Raw genomic sequence first — 12828 nt, 5'->3', positions numbered from 1 at the left:
ATTTGCGCACAAGGGAATTTGAAAAGCCCGTCTGCACTCTTACTACTGGAGACTACGAATCTGATTGGCTCATTGATTCTTATAGTATTCTCAGTTTCATTCACAAAACTCAGCAGCCAATCAACGCGTGGGAAGATTCCCCAGCAGCCAATCAGAGCCACGTCGGCTAGAAAAGCCGGGTCAGCAGGAAATCCAAAATAGCCAAGAGACATGCGCCAGCCTGCCACATCTCTCCCTGGGTATCCCAATGGGGCAGGATCCCTGCTGGGGCAGGCTCCATTAGGTCTGGCAGAGCAAGTCCCGGAGCAGTGCCATTGATCTCTGGACCTGGTACTCCGCCTTTCCCATGCTGGCCAAATGCTATTCACACCTCTGGGCATCCTCTGGCTGCTTTGAACTTTGATGTCCAGCAGACTTACCGGCGCCTTTGGGTTAGCTCGGGCATCCTGTTTGGACATCAGTTCTGAATGTAAAAAGCACATTACATTTAATAAAGTATATTTTATACACTTCTGAGTCTTAGGGGACAGAGGACAGAAAAGGAAAAATGTTGTAGTTTTATTTCTATCTGACTTATTCCCCACAAACTTTTTCTTGGACTTAGTCTGAACTCTCAGAGTCCCCTCTCAACCTTATATATGGTTGGGGCACCCACAAACCCTATACCGGTTGTGGGTCACCTGGGCACTAGCTAGGGTACCCACCTTAACCTAGGGATTCCCTCAGCTACAGAAATATATGCTTTATCCCGGTGCCTCTTTCTCCTTTCTGGTATGTGCTGAAGCAGGGTACCCTGGTGGTGAGTCACGCTTGCGTTTTCAAGGGGAGGTATTACCGGGACAATGTGCCTACATGTAACCGAGAATCAGGCATGACTCCTGGGTACATTTATGGGGGAACCGACATCTCTGGACCCCAACCTCCTTGGCACAATCTATCAACGGTTCCTCTGCAAAATCCCCTTTGAAACTCATACCCTAGCAATCCCTGCTTTCTGGCATGCCCGGAAAGGGAAAAACACAACAAATTGGACCCTTATACACGGATCAGGTGTAACCAAAACGGGCTTGACCTGTATTTGTGAGCTTGGTTCCCCCCTCCCACCACAGTTACACCATGGGGAAAACAGAGATTTATCCTCAGTGAATTATTCCTAATCCAAATTTTAAGATAATTGTATGAGTTCTGCTTTAGCGCCTGTGTCTCTCACTTGGATAAACCACTCCCGGGAGCAGGTAATGTAGAAACTGGTCCTTATTGGGAACTTAAATTCATAGAACGAATAAATTGTGTGCATGCTCTGGCACTCCAAAGAATCCTAACCACATAAACATTGCACTTATAATACAGAATACTATAGAGGATCAGTTCACAAAGGTCAACTAGATATACAGTATATTATTTATCTACATGTAATTTATGACATCAAATTAGTAGAATATATCTTTAGTCTGTGTAAGGTATTTTGTTTACACTGCCATTGTTTTATATATTTATTTGTCAGGTCACTTGCTTTGTAACACTAACATTCACCCACTTAACTCCTTGGGAAATAAAACAAAACACATAAATGTACACTTTCTGCCTGATGTTCCATCAACCAACGTTTTTTATAGTATTTGTATTATCACATTAGTTTTGAGGTTAACCAACTTTGTCCAAAACACAGGGAAGGAAGCGACTCAAGGTCGGTCTGCAGAGACCCTACGCAATTATTAATTTTTTAAACTTTAATCTTTCATTTTCTTTTTATGGATATGCATTCAGTACTTCTCTGGCACACAAAAATGGATAAAATACCTCTTACAGCAAGACTGTCAGCTACGTGCAAGCAATATTTGTTTATAGTTTAGTGTCCTTTTTATATGTATGCATCATACATTTTAATTAGGGGATTTTACGGCCTTTGTGCTTTCTTCTGCTGCCAAGTGAAAATGAATGTTACTTTCCAATATGCAAGAGAGTAAACCAGCAACAAAAAAAAAAGCAATATTCTTAAAAGTTATCAAAAGAAAACAAGATTGGACCAAAGACACTGATTTGCATTATCCTTTTGTATTCTGCACTGCTGTATGTTTGCATAAAGGCAGTATCGATGTAAGGCTGTTTTATACCTTTATTATTCAACAAAACAAAGATCCCCTACCCCACAACATAAAAGTAACAACGTTACATGGAGGCAACATAAAGGCGCAGAATAAAACAACACGAATCCACAAAGATGTCAAGAGACGTACAAGCACAAAGTGAAGAATTTCAGAATATAGAATACCGAGGAACCCAAGGGGAAATTTTTATTACAGTATATTTTTAGAAGAGAGGGTGAAATACAAGGTTGTAAAAATAACTTAAATATTAACTAGTAAAAACCTAATGAAGCGAAAGGTAAGGAAGTCGGTGCTACTGAGGGGGGGAGGGGTGAGGGGTTCACCAAGCAACAATGTAAGGTTTCGCAAGGTCTAGGAAATTTGGGCGCGGACATTTTGCCACGGCCAAATGACCGCCAGCACTTGGCCGCAGCTCACCTCGCCACCTGTGGCCGTCGGCTGCTTCGCCGCTAAGGTAAGTCCCTAACCATAACCCTTATCCATAAACCCCCTAATGTTAACCCCTAATACTAATGCTACTCCCTACCCTAAAAACCTTAGCCGCTTACCCTAGAATCCCTTAAGTTAACCCCCCTACCTTCACCACTAAAACCCCTAAAGTTAACCCCTGTAGCGCTAACTTACCTTACCGCAGAGGTGGCCAGCACCAGAGGTTGCAGTGGTGGATCAGTTGCAGCGGAGGGTCCGTCTGCGGCTGGATACTGGTGGTCATTTGGTTGCGACGAAAATGTTCCATTCCAGGTTTCGCATCCAGAAATTAACTATCATTCAAGTCAATGACAGCTACTGAACCACAAATGGAGCTCCTATACACGGTATCTAAGCTTTGTTAATTCCCCACTAAATGCTCAAAAGTTGAAGGGTATTAGTGCTGGGATATGTACAGTACAATGTATAAAACAGTTTAATTTATAGAAGGTCCCTTATATTAAACAGTGGTTATTACATGGTGTCATAAGAGTTGCATAAGGAGGAAGATGTCACTTGGCAGTTGTTCTGTGCAAATTTTTCTCTGAAGTTCGTGAACCTGGTGACATTTTTCCCTTTATCGCTAAAAAAGTTTTCAAAGTTTGCAAAAAAAAAACTAATTGTCAAACATTACTGTAAAAGTCAATTTGCAAGTCACAAGACCATTTGCACTTTCCAGAGCAGTGACATAAATACACAGTTAGAAGACATCAGAAACAGAGACGAAAGCTTGTTGACAGTATATGTAAAGTTTCAGTGGCTAGCCACCAACTGCAAAGAATCCAATGAGAAACAGAGAGATATCCTAATGAGAGGCTAGCCTGATGAAAAAGGAAATTGATCTACAAGTGTAAGAGACTGTTGGAACTGCAGACATTAACTTTCAGTGATATAATCAATCATTTTCAAGGGCAGTAAGATTATAATACTGATGAGCCTTCGAAGAGAAATGCTGCAAAATGTCCACGACGGTCATTTAGGAGTAGAGAAGTGAATAAAAGAGCACAAGAGGTGACATCATATTGGTAGGCTATCTGGCTGATTTATAGTTTCATTTTAGATCCGTGTAATTCATTGTTTTAATTGGTCTGCCATTTTGCATTAATAATTATATACATTAATAATCAGAGTGCATTAAAGGAATAATTGTTGTTGTGATGGATGTAATTGCAGTATTCTGTGCCGCAAAATAGTTCTATTTTATATATGCATAGATTTGTGAACTTTTTTTGTTTTGTTTTCTTGGGGGGTGATGTGGAGATGTGTACATTGTAAAGTATATTATAATTCATAGAAAGTCTGTTATATTGAACAGTGTTTAATAAGGGAATTTGGAGAAGGTAGCAGTGAAGCACAGAGAGATGTCTTATGATGCAAAAAAAAAGCTGCGTTACACAATATGGTTGTTCTTAAAAAGTTTGCCATTCTTACTTGTATTGTATGTCTTTATTTATAAAGCGCCATAAACATACATAGTGCTTCACAGTAGTAATACATGTTGTAATAATATAAATAACAAATAATATAAATAACAGGTCATGGGAATAAGTGCTTCAGACATAAGAGTAACATTAAGGAAGAGGAGTCCCTGCTCCGAGGAGCTTACAATCTAATTGGTAGGTAGGAGAACGTATAGAGACAGTAGGAGGGAATTCTAGTTAGTGCGTCTGCAGGGGGCCAAGCTTTATGTATCATGTGTCCAGGATTATCCACAGTGATATTTGTAGAGGGAGAAAGGGGGTGGCCCGGTATTAAAGGGGTTCCACCCCATATGGCCATCCCCTGACCTCACCAGAGAGACAAGGGGTTAACTGGACTGCGGTCCAGGGATGAGGTTTGCACCTTATTATACCTTGAAAATGTATGTTCCCCTGTTCCCATGTTTCATTATAAGCATGTATATTAATGTTTTAAAGTGCATTTCTGTATCTCCAATTCTGGAGATCGCAGAGAGTTCATATTTGGCCAGTATGTGGAGTCACTGTAGGCATTAAAAACTGGCAAAGGTCGACCCACTGAGCCCACCAGAATGGAACTTATTAATATGTGTAGATATTAAAGTATATGTATTTTATTTTGGATCTGTTCTGAAAATGCAGACGCCATTTGCTAGGCTAATAAGTCATGAAGAGCAGACGGCTGAGTAGCCTAAGCACGGTGATCAAAAAGTAACTGCCTTGATTGTTACCCAATGTCTAGGGATTAAGTATTAATCAACAAACTCTGCCAGTCTAATTGTTACCTGAGGGCGGAGAATCATTAAACTGGAGTGGTTTGTACATGTTATGTCTACACCTACAGACAATGCAGATACTTCATTTAGTAAAATGGATCGTTGCCCCTGATTTAATTATGGGGCTACCCATAGAGTCCCAGTACACATGAGCTAATTAGCTGGAGGGCATGGGTTACTCTGTGTCTCCACGTTAGGGATTGGATATAGATAATTAAGAATAGGGTTGCACAGGTATATAAACTGTGACAACCCTACAGTTTTTTTTTTTTCAACTTCAAATTTTTCTTTATTGGGGTCACATAATCGTACATTGTATCACATCCCATTGTGTTACTTCCCCCCAATAATGTTTTTTAAACAGACATCAGGCAACGATAACTGCCACAGTACAGGACAAGGACAGCACATACAAGACAAACCAGACGACGGACAGGGGAGGGGGGGAGGGGGGGAGAGGGGGAGGGGGGGAGAGGGGGTCAACTCCGGACAACCCTACAGTTTTAAGTTGTGCTGGATTGCTGGAGTTGTGCTTCTGATTCCACCTGGAATGTCACTGGATTGATGGAGAATTGCTATTGGATACTTCTCCATTCCCCAACCCTAAGTAAGTGTTATCTTCTTGTCTGTTAATTGTACTATATTGCTGTGTTCACCTTATTTAAGGAATAAATTATATTTTATTATATCTAAGCCTCGTTCAGTTCAACCCAGATATTTGGTGTTCATTATATCTTGTCATAAGCTACCGTGACACTATTCATATGCTTCTTTAAGCAAATGTGTCTTAAGGTGGGTCTTAAAGGTGGATAGTGCTAGTCGGATATTGAGGGGAAGGGCATTCCAGAGGTGTGGGGCAGTCAGTGAGAAAGGTTTAAGGCGGGAGAGGGCTTTAGATACAAAGGGGGTAGAAAGAAGACATCCTTGAGAAGACCGCAAGAGTCGGGATGGTGCATTGTGAGAAATTAAGGCTGAGATGTAAGGATGGGCAGAGGAGTGTAAAGCTTTAAAAGTGAGGAGGAGAATTGAGTGTGAGATGCGGGATTTGATCGGAAGCCAGGAGAGGGATTTCAGGAGGGGAGACGCGGAGACAGATATAGGAAAGAGTAGAGTGATTCTGGCAGCAGCGTTTAGTATAGATTGTAGGGGAGACAGGTGAGAGGCAGGGAGGCCGGACAGCAGGAGGTTGCAGTAATCGAGACGGGAGCAAATGAGGCCCTGAGTCAGAGTTTTAGCAGACGAGTAACAGAGGAAAGGGTGTATTTTTGTGATATTGCGGAGGAAAAAGCGACAAGTTTTAGAAACGTTTTGAATGTGAGAAGAGAATGTGAGAGAGGAGTCGAGTGTGACCCCTAGGCAGCGTGCTTGGGCTACTGGGTGAATGATCATATTTCAACAGTAATGTGGAAGGAGGTAGTAGGGCCAGATTTGGGAGGAAGTATAAGCAGCTCTGTTTTTGCCATGTTAAGTTTCAGTCGGCGGATGGCCATCCAGGATGATATTCCAGAGAGACCTTCAGAAACTTTGGTCTGTATAGCAGGTGTAAGGTCAGGGGTTGAAAGGTAAATTTTTGTGTCGTCAGCATAGAGGTGATATTTAAATCCAAAAGATGTGATTAGGTCACCTAGAGAGAGTGTGTAAAGAGAGAAGAGACAGGGTCCCAGGACAGAGCCCTGGGGTACCCCCACAGAGAGATCGGTGGAGGAGGTGTTAGCAAAAGAGACACTGAAAGTACGATGGGAGAGGTAAGAGGAGATCCAGGATAGAGCTTTGTTCCGAATACCAAAAGTATGGAGAATGTGGAGGAGAAGAGGGTGGTCCACGGTGTCAAATGCTGCAGAGAGGTTGAGTAATATGAGCAGAGTGTAATGACCTCTGTCTTTGGCAGCATGGAGGTCGTCGGTTATTTTAGTGAGGGCTGTTTCAGTAGAGTGAACAGTGTGCAAGCCAGATTGTAGAGGGTGTAGAAGAGAATATGTGTTGAGAAAGTGTAGCAATCGAGAGAATACAAGACGTTCAAGGAGTTTGGAGGCAAAAGGCAGGAGGGAGACAGGTCGATAGTTAGGACAGGTAGGGTCAAGCTTGCTGTTTTTGAGCAATGGTATCACGGTTGCATGTTTGAAGGAGGATGGAAAAGTACAGTACCAGAGTAGAGGGAAGAGTTAAAGATCTGTGTGAGCATAGGGATTATAGAAGGAGCAAGAGGTTTTAGGAGATGGGAAGGAATGGGACCAAGAGGGCAGGTGGTAGAGGGAGAAGAGGAGATCAGCAGTGACACATCCTCCTCCGAGATAGCAGAAAAAGAGTCCAGAAAGGCAGGAGGAGAGTTAGGAAGTGGTGTGGGATGGGTGGAGGCAATAGATGGGATGTTCTGATGTATGGATTCCACCTTTACTCCAATGCTCTACTGCTTTAGATAAAAGAGAAGAAGACGACGATGGAGAAGACGATGGAGAAGACGATGGAGAAGACGATGGAGAAGACAACGGAGAAGACGACGGAGATGAAGAAAAAGACGAAGAAGACGAAGAAGACGACGAAGAAGAAGACGAAGAAGACGACGAAGACGACAAAAACAGCATACCTGTATACAGAAATTATTTCTTGGAATGTCATCTAATAAGGTCTGAGACAAATTTTGGAAGTGGGAGGAAATTATGAGGAAATGGTAACTGGACATTAGTCATTGACACAAATAAAAGCTCATGAAACACATAAAAATATGGTCAACGAGGGCACATACGTGGCTAAAACCAAGATGGTTGCTTAACTTTGGATTAAATCAAGCTAGATACCCCAAGGACCAGACACCTTCATCCAGATTCACTCAATCTCAGCTGGTAAACCAACCAGGATACCCCAGAGGACAAAACAAACTCAAAAGGAAGGGGTAAGGACTCCTGCTCAAGATGGCGACATCTCCCCCACACACCGTCAACTGCCGGAGCCCAATCCGTGATCCCAGAACTCTTGTAAAAAGCATATTGAAGACTTATACCAGTACATTAAAATGCTACTACTCTCTGAAATACAGTCAGCTGAGCTGAGGGCTGAAATGTCCTCTCTAGGAGCCAGAACCGGCAATCTGGATGACCAATACATGAAGTTATCACTACATAAAATGCACTCATGAATGACATAGATGAGCTCAAGACTCAGATGACTGATATCCTTGATAAACAGTAGGACTACGAAAACAACAGAAGGCGGAAAAATACAAGAATACTTAACCTCCCTGAATCAATTGAAGACCTGGAGGAAATATTTGCATCATGGCCGATATTCTTCTTGCCAAACCTAGTAGATGAAAAATACCTGCTGGACAACGTACACAGGGCCCGGACGCGTAAACCAGTGATGGAGTCTCCCACTTGTGATGTTATAGCAAGATTCCATTTCGCACAAACTAAGGAGATCATGATGACCAATGTTCAGGAGTTCAAAACCCTCACTACTATCAGGATGCATGGAACCTTCAGAGGTAAAATGGAAACCCAGAGACCGAAATACGTAAAAACTGACAGCGTTATTGTTACACTAAAGGAAACAAAACTGGGCAAACAAAATGGAGTCTGCAAAGTGTGCAGAGCTACATGCAAAAGGTTATGGTAGCTAAGGGAACAAAAGACAAAAAATACCAAATGCTACATCCAATGTGACAAAATACACAGTTAAATAATTCAGTGTTAGTATTCTTATGAGTAAGGGTAATTTAGTTATACCCTTTGGCCAAAGCGTTATAAGTCTGAAGCCACGTCACTGCATGATAAGTATACAGGTCCTAACACTACCTGTGAAAATTCTCATTTACCTCTGCAGTGGAGAGAAAATGGCCTTTATAGACCTGTCCTGCACAGGAACATGGAAAAACCTTCTACTTAAAAAGTGGGGAGGGGTGAGTTTACTCAGTATACTATACTAACACTCACACGCTGGAGGCCTCCCCCTACCATGCTTCTCATCAAACTACACAGCAGCCCAAACTTGTGGCATAATGACACAACACAGAAAATCTGGGTTGAAATTGAAGGCCTCATCTTAACCCCTCTAGACATTGACAACTTACTCTGGCTAGCCGACCTCTGCTATGTTAACTCCCAGGCCTCGATCCCAACTGTCAAACATTCTCTAAAACTCAGAAAACTTAGACAATATAAACATAGCCTTACATCTAAAAATTCAAAGCTCACACCCCACCGGGAACCCTGACTTCCTCTCTGTGCTGACGCCGGTTGGCTATAAGATCTGGGCCTCCAAAGGCCTAGAGGGAATCAACTACCTCTAGGTAAATGGTATATTTTCTTCACTCTATGGCCTTCCCAACTTAGAATGTTTTAATTTCCTCCAGTTCAGAAACTTTACCCAACAATACCACCCAGCCTCATCTCATTCGAATTTTGAGGACTTGTGCATATGTCAAAGCAACTTGAAAGGTCAAAATCTAAACACTGTAAAATAGCTTCTTTAATGACCCCAATATTGAAAAACCCAGACACATTGAACAGTGGAAGTCAGATTTAGACTGTGTATTAGAACCAGATGACTAGAAATACATCTTTGAAGCAATTTCCAGAAGTTCTATATGTATAACTGTAAAGTAGAATGCATACAAACTCCTAATGCACTGGTATCTAACCCCTACTAGACTGGCCACTATGTATCCAACCTCGTCTCCATTATGTTCCAGTCTGTGGACAACGAGACACATTCATTCCTATGTGGTGGTCATGTCCCAAAGTCATTAAACTCTTGTCCAAAGTCCTAAGACTTGTAAACAAATCATGGACCTAAATGTAACCCTAACCCCATGGGCATCCCTTCTTAAACAACCAGTCCAAGACCAGTCCAAGAAGCAACAAAACAAGCTGATTACCCTCATCGTCCGATCCTCAAGATGTGCAATAGCCCAATTCAGGAAAAAACAGCCTCTACCAACCATATCACAAATCCCCCCCAAATATCTGGTACAGCACATTTACCAAATAGAGAAATTAACAAGCATGCTCAACGATACTTGTGCTAAGTTCCTAAAAACATGAGAAACATGGAGGAGATGCATTAATGACCCCAGATTTCCTCCATACCTCATCTATGTATAAGTTGCACATGATGCCATAGCACATTCATCCCACCACTTTGAAGACACCGGCTCAATGTCCTCTGTGTCTAATGAACCAACTGCTGTACCATACATAATTTATATCTGGTATCCCCCCTTCCGCTCTCTCCCCCATATGTAAAAGGAAAAACACATCAAACTTTGTTTAAAAATAAATAAATAAGGTCAACATTTGTGAAAAACAGGATTTTTACACTAATTCTGGAAGATGAGGAATCAGAGATACATACACGTATTATCATGGATGTCATCAGCACAGGGATGATGATGGAAACAACCTTTCTAGTTTGATTACTGAGGTTGAAGGTTCTAGATCCTTGTGGGAATGGAATGAGAAGTAATGTACAGTGAAGAAAACACTGAATGAGTGGTGTGATAAAAAGGAGATGGACTAGAAAAATGTAGGAAGTAGTGGGTTAAAGTGAAGAGGGGCCCAGCATAAAGAATACAGAGAATTGCTCTTTTATATTCACAGTTAATACATCATTGATAATATTCAAGAGGAATAACTGGTTATATTGGATTTTTTTTTAATCAAGACTGGAGAGTATTGAGAAGGGACTTCTAGGAGAGAAATTTTAGCTTGCATTTGTTTATGTGCTATTCAATCAGCCCGATGCAAAAGTGAGAGAGGGTGTATATGGATAGGGAGTCTTCTTCAGTTGTGGTTGTTTTAAAAGGAGGGTTGGCAGTTTCAAGTGAAATTGATTTTTTTATACCATGAAATTAAAGAGAGGAACTGATGTACACGAAGTAAATCGAATGTAGAGGGGCAGGCCTTCGGTATTGAAACGCTGGTTGGTAATATGTGAGAATATGTTTGTCGAGCAAAGGGGGCAGAGTTCTAGGGAGAGGGAAGGCAAATTAAAATATCACTTGTGAGCACATTCATGGCTGCAACCCTGCTTTTACCCATTATCCCCAAGCATGCAGTGCTTCCACTGCAGCAAGGGATTCTGGGAAAAAAATTGCAAATGAGCACACAGAGAGAGGGAATTAATTTATAGTGAGCACAAATCGGCATTAGAGCGTTCACAAGCACTAGTGGGTAAAAGCCAAGAGGCCTCATTTCTTTTTTTACATTTTGGCCCATATTTGCTAAGTAGTGTTATCCCATAAAACACCTTCTAGCAGCAGAAGACTCCTTATGACCCATTCACTTGATTTCCTGGAACCAGGGTCACGAATGATGTGTGAATGATTCCAGTAAGCTCAACTCATGTCCTCCCTCTTCCAAAGCATGACAAGTCCTTAATGTCTTTCTTAATTTTATTGCTGGATTAGAAAACACAGGAACTCGTAGGTGTAATGTAGGTAGAGAGTGCTTCTCTATGTGGGATGCTTCTATGGGGTTAGACTATGGTAAGAGAGAAAGGCCTTACCAGGGGTGGATGCAGACAGGTCTGGACTCACTGTAATATAGGGTGGAAAAGGAAGTGAGGGGCAGGGGTCACACTAAAGATTGAGTGGGACTGCACTTACTGTCAGCAAAGGACAGGGGAGAACATGGGAGAGTCCATTAATTGGGAGGACTGGAGAAGCTGCAGTAGCAGTTCACTGATTACGTGCTCAGGGGCAAGAAATGCAACATTGTTGCATGTTACACAGGCACAGTGTGTGTATGTGGAACCAATGCCTGCAGCTGAACTTAAGGAGCTGACAAGCAGAAGGGGGGTCGGGCAGGAATGTGATTCTTGTTCCATGACACTCCCCGTCTGGTATCTGGAGATACCACTATATAACTGGAATATGTGGAACATATGTGCAATGCATAACAAAGATAACATCACATTCTCAAACAATGCAAGAGTCCATGTCCACATAGCGATGTGACACCGGCCGGTATCACTGGTATCAAGGTCCCTTGGCCAAGGTTCTTTGGCAAAGGATGCAGGGTGGATGCACAGCTCCAGGTTTGCTGGTTGCACCACAATGTCTTTGTATAAAAGTCTCTGGCACTGTTTCCTTTTAGTCTTGTAAGAGAACAGTCCCTTTGTCTCTGTAGTTTCACCCACAGAGTGTATCCCCTTGTAGGTATACCAGCCGTGGCAGCCTGTTGCTCTATCACCTGGCGTTTGACAGAAGGAGAGGGCTTTTGGCTCCTTGTGGGAGCGGATTACTGTCCCTGGAAAACTGGTTGTCGAATGTAATCCAATGAAGGGGGCGTCGTTCAGGGAGACTCCCTGAAGCTGAGCGCTGGGGTTGAACATTACCCGGATTTGATCGGGTTCCTGAGGGTGGTAGGCCCCAGGTGATTGGAGGTACCGCCATTCTTCGCCTTCCTCCATTAGAGGTGCTGACTTTGCGTGGCCGGTAAAGAATATCTTCTGGATGAAGACCACAAAGTTGTTGTTGGTCTCTGGTTCCCTTTGTAGGCCGCAGAGGTGCGAGGTGAACCTAGAGATGGCATGTTCTCCATTGTTTGGGAAGCGCCTCCTTGGTGAACGGAATGGTAGCGGAGTCACCCGACTGCTTAGTCCGTCTTTAGAGAGCTCCTTGACTGTTAACTTCGGGAATCCTCTATCTTCCCTTGATGGTGTTTGTTTGTCATCGTTCCTTGTTGTCTGGAACGCTGTGCACCGTAGTTCATCGGTACATTTCTCTTGCACGAGAACATCTCCGCGTAGTTTGGTGAAATGCTTTTGTGTTTCTTTGTTGACTGCCATCGGGAGGTTGTTTTCTCCCTGGACATGACGAAGAACAGTCTCTTTTGTCCTTGTAAATCCTTTTGGGAAATGTCTCTGCAATTGTCCCCTCTTACGTGTTTGAACGAACAGTCCTTTTGACACTGTGGCTTCGCCTGTGGGGCGCAATCTTTTGCGGCTATGCCAGCCGTGGCAATTGGTTGCTCTGTTGCTTGGTACTCTGTGGGGAGGAACAACTGTACGTCTTAATTGTGC

Source organism: Ascaphus truei, chromosome 19 (genome assembly GCF_040206685.1).
Source record: "Ascaphus truei isolate aAscTru1 chromosome 19, aAscTru1.hap1, whole genome shotgun sequence".
NCBI lineage: Eukaryota > Metazoa > Chordata > Amphibia > Anura > Ascaphidae > Ascaphus > Ascaphus truei.
The sequence above is the reverse complement of the archived record's forward strand: the minus strand, read 5'-3'. Positions refer to the sequence as shown.